A 9,983-nucleotide genomic window follows, 5' to 3' on the forward strand; every position below is an offset into this window, starting at 1 on the left:
CAAATTGTTGACCTGATGATGGGCTAATGTGAAAGTCAGGGTAATATTTTTCACTCCAAAACCAAACTGTTAACCTCACTTAGGCCACGCAAAGAATCGTCATCGGATTACAAAAATGATAAAGAGTTCATCTCTCTATGACCATTAAGATGTCCAAAATTGTGTAAGCCCTAATACTAACAAACACTCAGTGGCATCCAACTAAAGTTATACACAATTATTCCTGAGGTCGGTGAATGCAATCAATCACAAATTCAATCCAATAGTTTATGAGATATTTCACTCAAAACCAAGCCTGTGTAAACCTCCACTTATGGCACAAAGAATATCAGCGATACCAAAAATGAATAAAAGAATTCATTCTCTAATGACCAACTGAAATGTCCAAAAATTGTAAGCCTAATACTACAAACATAATGAAAATACCAGTTTAACAGTGTTGTATGTAGATTACTTGTAGTGACCCTGAAACACTCACACTTTTTTTTAATGCTTCCTCTCCACCATCTCTCCCTCTTACCTCCACTTTCCATTTCTATTACAGAAAGCATTTTCTGGGCTGCTCTCAATGCAAGAGTACTACGAGTACCATTTGCAGCAGGAAGCAACTATTTTTGAATGCGTGAGTACGTAACATCAGCCTGAAAAATCGATTTAAACCTGAATGTTTCCTTGAAAGAATCCAGATGTTTTTCAGTGAAAAAAAACAAGGGAAAAAAGATGACCCTTAAAAATAAGCTTCTCTCAGCATTTCTCAACAAATGCAGGTTTACAAAATGCTAATTATTTGTCAGGTGTTTGTGAAAAGGTCAGTTTTCCTCATTCACATGACAAAATAACCCTGACCCTTTCAAAATAGGTATTTTAAAAAAGCTTAGTTGGGTGCATATACGGGCATACTGTGGGCGGAGGGCTAAAATGAAAAGAAAAAGATGTGTTACTACTTTGCTGTACTCCTGGTCTTTGACTGTGGGAGGAAGCTTGTTTCACATAAAGTACCAGGGCAGCATCTTTTTGCCGTGGAGCACTAACCACTGAACTTCCACACCGCCCACCCTGCCTCATGTAAGCACCAAATCTAAGGCACGACCCACTGGAGAACAGGAAATGGGTAGTATAGCTCTGACCCCGACAGTAGAAAGTGGCCATAATCCTTTGAGCTCTGAACACCCTGTCATGTTGCTGGAGGGACAGCATGTCACTGTGGAACTGGACTACTTAGTGGACAGCCAGAAGAGGCGGTCAGTTCAATTAAATAGGCTACTGCACTAAAATTATCAAAAGGAACGGCTCTGACGCAGTTTCACCAATATAATCACTACAACGGTTTTGATATTGGGAAACATGGCGGGCCTCTGAGGCGGTTTGTACACATCAGAGGAGATGACAAAGATCAAAAACATCAGAGAGATAGCAGATCATGTGTATTCACATCCTTTGCTAAACAACAGGTTATTTCTTTCATCCTTATCTGTATGTGCAAGGGAGGGCTTTCCATCTGTTGGACCCGTCGTTTGCAGGGTTTAAATGTCTCTGTTCACAACACCGAGCAGCATCGTCAAATCTAACCAGTCATGCACCCGAACACCCATCAACATCATTAGGTTGTTCAAATGCTGCCCTCGCGCTATCAAATATACATGCTGCTAAATTATTAATAGGAAAAAATCCTGCTCATTCTTGATTGCTATGGTAACAGGTATACAAGGAAATAGCTAATGTTGGAGAGATGGGGAGGGGGTTGCAAAAACTGTGATACTTTTCTAAGTCGAGCAGCCTGAGCATCTTTCAGAGGCCAGGGGCTGCAGGTTGCAGCGTTAAATAAGCTTAAACTTGCAGAGAATAGGCAGCCCACTTTGATCTACTCATGAATACATTCTCCAAAGTGAACTTTAATCTAAACTGTCCTGTTCTCTTCCCAGGAGAGCCGAGAGGAACTACCAGGATTTAAAAGACGATCTTAGAGGTTGGTTGGTGTGTAACCAAGTGTGATAGTGTTCTACGAATTCGGAGGCATCCTGAATGAGAAATTACAGCTTATGCTTCTCAACTGTAACATTCAGTGTACGGTGCTCAGGTCTCATTCATTGCATTCCTGGTGTCAATAAAAACAGCAAGGCCATTATTTTCCTATTTTGGACCACATTTCGTTGTGTATGCATTTTTGCCTTCAATTCCCTCTTCCCACCTCCACTGAAAAATCCTAAACATAGTTGTGGGTGAGCAGATTGAAAGGCAAAACCTTTTCTTTTATAGCCGGCAGAAGCCACAGGGGGCTCAGTGTTTAGTTGGGGTAATGGTTCCATTTGGGTGTCTCTTTTTTTGCCCCAGGTGGTGGTTTTGGCTCAAACCTCCTGCTGTAAATCTCTCAAAGAGGACTATGGAAAGCCAATTATGTTGTTTATTATCTACCATCATAGGCTGTTTCGTATCAGTTCTCACTTTCCTGCCCTAAATGTTACTTACTGCAGAAAAAACACAGTTAGGGATAGTTACTGCCTGAGGCCAGTGTATGGATGTGTGAAACTCCCTAAGTGAGAAATAATACATATTATCAGTTATATATTATTAGGGCCATAACTAAAGATGGCTTTTGTTATCAATTAATCTACCAATTTTTTACTTGGTTCAATCATTCGGTCAACAGAATGTCAACAAAAGTTCACAAGTTGAGTAATTTGAGCTATGTAATGTCTTAAAATGTATTTTATTCAATTTAGTATGAGAGAAGAATATCAAAACTAGAAACGATTTAGGTTGAGAAGCTGGAACCAGTGTATTTTCTGCTTACAAATTACATAACCAACTATCGAGGTAGTTGCCAACTCTCTATTGACAAATCGAACACCCAGACAATACTTCAATCGATATAGACTTCCAATCCACTGCTGCTTTTGTTAGAGCTGCTTTTGTTAGAGCTGCCTGCACGTCAAAACTATAATTATCATGGATGTCCCGAACAGCAGGAGGAATCTAAGTAAAGTCATACCAATAAGGTCATATCAAATACCAGAGTGTGCTGTGTGCGTGTTCTTTTCTTTTAACGATACTGGAGGACTTAACAGCCATATGCAAGTTATGTAGCTCATTTGGGCCTCATCATAACATTAGTGCAGCACAAAGACATCTGGTACCAAAGGAGAGGGTCTATATATAGTCATAATAACAGAGGAGGAAAACGGCAGTCCCAGGAGGTGTGAGACAGTGGCTGCCACGGATACCGAGGCTCCCAGGGCCTCGGCATAAAGGGTGTTGGTCACACTGTGTCTGGAGTGGACCCAACAGTGGCTGATGCAAGGAAGCAAGTCTTGTCCGTAACACAGAACACATACAGAGAGCGGTTTACGTGGTTTAGACGCAAGCCTCAAAAGACAAAAGAATAACCGACTCCGCTTGTGACACACAAACAACACAAACAACATGTCATGCTTTAGCCTTCAGCTTGTGAGCTTGACGGCGCCCGCACTGGAGCACTCTGACTGCAAACACCCATTCGAGCTCGCCCAGACACACCTTATCTATAATGCATGATGCATCAACTCACATACATACACATCAAGTCAACCTTGCTGACGGATGGTGAAGCCCAGTGGCCCAAGAGTCTCTGGATTTAATTTTGGCCAACGCTGTGAGGATGAAGGAGGGAAGCAGGCTGCGTGCTGGGCCTCCTCCCGATGGCCCTTTTGAGGAGGGTCTTCAGTTTAGTCAGAAATCAGCTGAGTCAGAGGGCAGCATTTTGGCACAGCGTCAGGGCAAAGAAAGATTTAATCAGGAATGGATATCTGGAGTGTCTTTGGTAAACACGCCACTGTAAAGCACGTGGAGACTTTCTGCTTTTGAAAAGAATGAAAGCTTAAGAAGACAATATTAGGGATACTACTTAAACTCTCTTTTTTCTCAGGGTTGTAAAAACTAATTCTCCGTTTCCCCATTCCTTCAGAATCTGATGCTATTCACAGATGACAGAGACACTGGCCAAGACATGTCAAAAGGGGAAAGATAAAAGAGTATTGTACTTGACAGACAGTACAGGCCAGTCATCCTTGGATTTGATATGTTACAGCAATAATACAGCACACTACTAGCTCCCTGTGGTAATTATGCCATTTGAGACAAATTCCTCCTCTTACTGTGGAAAGTACAAGACCAAAAATCTGAAAGTGCCACTACATTGGAATTTTGTTCAGATTGCTTTTTCATAAAATAGTGGAGAGGAATAAGCTTTGAATAGTTCAGACTAATTTAAGTTAAGTTTAAGTTTAAGTTTTATTACCACAAAATATGGTCTAAGTGACACAGTCACCTTCTCCTCTGATGTCTGAAAATGATACACGACACTGAGGATATTATTACAGTGTGGACACTAGACTAATGTCAGAAAGATCTCCACATTTAGCTTTAGAAATCACATAAGACTAAAGTAGAGTGTTTCAGTTTGTCGTTTATGTTGGTGATAGACAATTCACTTTAGCATGGTTGGAGTTGGACATAAAAAAGCTGAAGAGCTTATTAGCCTACTGCTTTGACTCCCTGGGGACTTTTATGAATATTTTCAGATATTCACTCCCCGTATGACTTCGTTAACAACACAAAAGCTATAAACCACGGCACAGACAGCTTCTTGCCTGGCTGTTTTTATAATTGCTTGTTGTTTTTTTCCCCCACTGTGATCATCCGTGGCAGCTTAAAAGTCCCCTTCAGTTTGTCCTCCTATAAGAATAGTTTAATGGCACTTTGTCACTAAGTAGCAAACCTGAGTGCAGTGCACAGTTTGACATCATCCCTACTCTTTGTGAGCAGCTTTATGGTACAGAAATGGATAAGCATATACTGTGACTGTGGGTCACATGAATATGCTTTGTATGTTTGAAGACTTTAGTTACAATATCTAAAACTGTATTGTGCTGTGGATTTGATACAGGTGGTTTAAGTGCTTTCTTGTTAACCCGTGCTTGTTATTGGATAGTAAGCTATCCCTTAAAAAGAGTCAGTAAGTATATATGCTAGCAACTCAACCTCTTAATAAGTGGGCTAACATGCTAATATTTAATAATTAGCTAGTTATGGATGAATGTGACCTTTAACTGGCGCTAGATGAAACGTCAGTGGATCACAAAAGTGATTCCAATTCATCTTCAGGGGGACATGAATGCCTGCACCAAAATGAATGGTAATCCATCCAATAGTTGTCAAGTCATTTCACTTAAAACCACAAATGTCAGCCTCGTGGTGGCACTAGACGGAAAGTCAATGGACAACCAAAGTCATTAGTCTGGAAAAATGAATGTCTGCAGCAAATCTTGTGGCGGTCTATCCAGCAGATATTGAGATATTTCACAACATGAGTGAAACTTTGACCTGCTGATTACACTAGAGGAAAGGTCAGGGTGTCACAAGCGTTCATTCTCAGAGCGCTGTGGGTATATTTATGTTTCAGTCTGGACCAAAGTGGTGGACCAGCCTAACAACAGACACGGTCATCCCTAAAGCAATGTTGCTAGAATGGCTAGAAATGTCAGCCGTTTGTTGGGGGTAAATTAACATTAACTCTGTATTTAGCATTTGCTCGAATTAGTGCCACTCTCTCTAAAGTAGTGACTCCAAAAAGAGCAAACCAACTTGTTGGATTATTTGAAAATGTTACACTACAGCCAACCACTGCGTAAGGGCCTTAAACACATAATTTTGAAAGCCAAATCAACTGTTAAGTAATCATCACTGAACTTTAGCCCAGTTCTTTTGCCCACTTTTTCACAACAGACAAAGACGCAGATGAAAGCGGATCTTTCTGGGAGAACTGGGAGACTGCTGCTCCTCCATTTATTGATCTTGATCCTTTCAACCAGCTGGCAAACGAACAAGCCTTGGAATGATACTATGTTCACTTTGTAAGCCTTAGTACAATGCTGAAAGGAGTAATGTAGCATGTATTAGAAACATGTAAGCAAAAGCACAACTACAACACCACTGGAGTCTATCGGTCTTAACAGCGCTGTTTATGATGCCACCTATTTCACTTCTTTCTCCTTCACTAACCTCCGACCATGTCACTGCTATTTAAATGCTCTGTTAAGTCACCAATCACAATATATCCCTGGTGTATCGTTAACTGCAGCTGAAGTGAGGAGTGATGAGGTCCCCAGTGGACACGGGCAGGCCAGGGTGAAATCATGTGCACCCATGGTCTCTGTGATAAAGCCTGTCTGTGACACCAACAGCAGGCTCTGATAGATGCTGACAGGGTTCAGTGTGAGAGTGATGCACAGCAGCGCCTCTGACCTGAGCGAATACCGATATGGTCGTGACGGGTCACCAGTGTTTTGGCAGCGCAGAGGGACAGACAGGCAGGAGAAGCAGGGCTAATAATGTACAGGAACAGTGCGACGGCTGAGGTTTACATAACAAAATTGGATCTCCTAAATAAAGTAGTTAGGCCTTACCAAAATCAGACAGAGACACCTGTAACTGCTGAAGCTGTTGCACATGTTCTACTGCAACTGCCCCTGACTCAAGGTCCCAGAGCCCAAGGTCTTCAGTTGTCTTGTTTAGTCCAAAACTCATACAGTACATATTCATTAACTATGCTATATGACAAAAGAAGCAGCAAATCCTCTTATTTGAGAAGCTGGAACATAAAAAAAATTGCATCTTTTCACTATTTTTGCTTAAAGAATGACTGAAATGAATAATCAATTATTAAAATATTTGTTGATTATTTTTCTGATTAATCAAGCAGTCGGCCCTAAAAAACATTTTCTAATGTTATCATGATTTTCTCTCAGTCTGTGATGTTGTTAACAGTTTGCTCATGTCTCATTCTGTCATTACTGTTATCCTACATTTCCCACAATACCTTTCAACCAGCACCACAGAACATGTCCGAACTTGTTGCTTTTCAGTTGTGGGTTTTAAGAGAGCAATACAACATCAACACAGGTTCTTTTCAGTCAGAAAAAAAGCAACATATTCACTTGTTATCTAAACATTAAATGTATTGATACTGCATTGTAATTGTCAAATGCACAATGGCACACCTAGAATTACGTTTTCTACATTTGGTTGGTCATCTGCAAAAGTAAAAACACAACAAACAACTCCATATAAGGACACAGAACCTAATTTGATTCTAATGTTGGGAATTCATCAAAATGTTTGTATGCTGAAGATATATAAGTAAATGCATTTTATTTCAGAAATTAGCATTTATATTAGAACCTTTTCTCCATTTAACAAAAACAAAACTTCTGAGATAGGCTACATCAGTGTTGACTCACAGGAAGAACCATACAACTGCAGTACTTAAAATGCAGTACATAACAACATGATGATTAAAATCAGCCCATATCTGATCAAAGAATGAATAAACAAGACTAAGAGACCAGGAACAAACATTGGATGCCAACTACAGCTGTCACTACACTACTGGTGCTACAGATGAAACTTAACTGGTATGTAAACAGAAAAGGTTCCTCCTACATACATTTATTATTACTATTGTGTAACACATATAACAATGTGTTACACAATAGGTTAGTTGGTTAACCTTTAATTTATTTACTAAATATAAGCACTAGGTAATTTGTGATTTATTTGTTGCCACTCTTACCTTCAACAAGAGAAACCACTACTGACTCTCATGGTTATGGGTTGTCAAATGTGTTAAGAAATGCATACAGTATGTGGTTCCAGTAATGATTTTTGATGGGTATAGAAGGAAGGCTGCCATACAAAATGTGTCCAATTTCCAGTCACTTTGTTTTTATATTCCTGACAACTCATATCAGCTGAAAAAGCAAACATTTGGCCACCAATCTTTGTATCTTTGTAGAAGCATGTGTCGAGTTTACCATGTACTGCATATTTACAACCTCTCAGCAGCAAATGTTACTTTATACAACTGCTCTTAAGGAATCTTCTGTGTGTAGATTTGACAAGGCTGCAAAGAATCAGCTTTAGTTTGTTCAGGCCTCATCTGTAACGCCAAGCCAAGTAAAGCAAACCTTTTCTGATCTTAAACATAATCTTTCAATGAAATGCTTTTTGCTGCTAGTAGTAGGATCAACTGTGTTGATGTTATAAGGAAGATGCTGGGGTCCCTGAACCTCAAAGATGAGAAATTCTTAGATTCGTCTGTTCTTTATAACAATTTACAACACAAATGAAGAGAATTATCTGTATAACAAAAGAAAATATGCCGACTTTCCTTCAGATCAAACTCTATTAAAGGGAGAACTGCAAACAAGATGTGGGTCACAGCTTAATAAGTGAATAAGACATTTATAACTCCACTGTTTCAAACACAATCTAAAGTTTCAGAGTCCACATGAAGAATTCCAGGACTCTGAAATGAACTATTGTGTAGGAGTTGCATGTGAAGTGTGATGTTTTTGCTACAGAAAATAATTTCTGCTGTGACAGTAGAGAACAGCTCCAGACTTCAGCGTGAAATCACACAACAGCCTGGCTGCATCTGCTGTGTGAGCAGTGAGCACATGTATACATTTACATGTAAACAGACACACACACACACACATATTAACACACAGACACACACTGTGGAAAGAACATACCTCACACAACACAACTCATATGGGGGAAACATGTTGACCTCATTCTTTCATCCGGAGCCATAGATTTATAGGATTGTTTACAAGGTGCATTGGAAAAAGCCTCGATCTAATTAGGTGACCAAGACTAAAGGCAACTAACTAAAATAAACATATTTAAGATGATTAAATGTCATTTTTGGGGTTGCAGAATGTAACGGAAATAGGCAATACAGACACAACAGAGATAAAAACCCAAACAACAGAGCATAATATGACTGCACTGTCCTTATGCTGAGCATTATCTTAAGTAATTAGCTGTATCAGTAAACAGTGTGAGCTTTAAGCTGCACTGCTTCAAATAGACGCAACTTCACCAGAACAGCCTTGTGTCTCTCTGGACTCCCTGCACTGACTGTAACACGTCCACTGACATCCACAATGACTGATGAACTCTCATAGTCACAGCCTGGTGCACGCTGCCTGCGCACTGTGACACAGGAATAGGAAACAATCACCGATAAATTAACCAGCAGCATCTACGGCACAGTCTGTGGAGGTTCTCACCGGGTTTCATACCCATCATGCCATGTCACAAGGTGAACGCACGCTACTGTGTTTCTTCACGGTACACTGGCCCGAGAGCTTAGAAACAGCAATAACATGACAGCACAGCCACACAGCCTCAGCTAACCTCTTCCACGTATCAATCAGCGGCTCACTCTAGTGACCTCATATCTGGATCATCTGTGTAACAGCGCGCGGACATCAGACAATTTCATGCCTTCAATTGTGCTGCTCTTCCTAAAGAGGCTGTGGTAGCTTGTTCATTAAAAACATGGCTTCTCCACCGCAGAAGCCCGGGCTCAGTGTTCCCCAACCCCTACAGCATTCAGAGCTGTGCCTCCTTGAAGCTCTCTGCAGAGCCTCTGCTGCACTGAATCCTGGGTATCCCCCGGCTGGGTGTTTCACACGGGGGGTTGCAGCGTCCAGCACAGTGGACACTGAGTGGTACGGAGGAGCAGCTTGGCAGACAGTTTGGCATGTTATGACTGGAAGATGGATCAGCGCTGTTGCCCTGTCATTCCTAAGATGTAACTGTCTGGAGTGAAACGTCGTGAAGTAGACGAGGCTACTCTACTCCCAGACCACAAATGATTCGTTTGTGGAGATGCTGGGACTGCAGTGCAAGGGCATTTGCCTGCTTAAGCATTGTGGGTAAGACCTGGCACACCGAAATAGAACAGGCATGGCGTGTTGCTCTGTAGTCTGACCTGAAGATGCACAACATCTCCATTCAAGCACAGTTCTCAGATCAGGCCAAGGCCCATCCTGAAACTACAGGGCCCGATAAGGCCAGCCCTATGTGTGAAGACTAATCTCCCACAATTCATACTCAACAATCTGGACATTCCCTCTTCCCCCCCCCCCCCCCCC

The 9,983-nt window shown here is 41.1% G+C and overlaps 1 protein-coding gene across 1 annotated transcript in view; it reads right to left on the reverse strand.

The window, feature by feature from the left end:
• Positions 1-9,983, reverse strand: part of LOC118339479 (ras-related protein Rap-2a) — a 14,698-nt gene that overhangs the window by 3,594 nt on the left and 1,121 nt on the right. The gene's annotated exons all lie outside the window — the stretch shown is intronic.

This window comes from Morone saxatilis, unplaced genomic scaffold (genome assembly GCF_004916995.1).
Source record: "Morone saxatilis isolate NCDOM2014 unplaced genomic scaffold, NCSU_SB_2.0 Contig5, whole genome shotgun sequence".
Taxonomy (NCBI): domain Eukaryota; kingdom Metazoa; phylum Chordata; class Actinopteri; family Moronidae; genus Morone; species Morone saxatilis.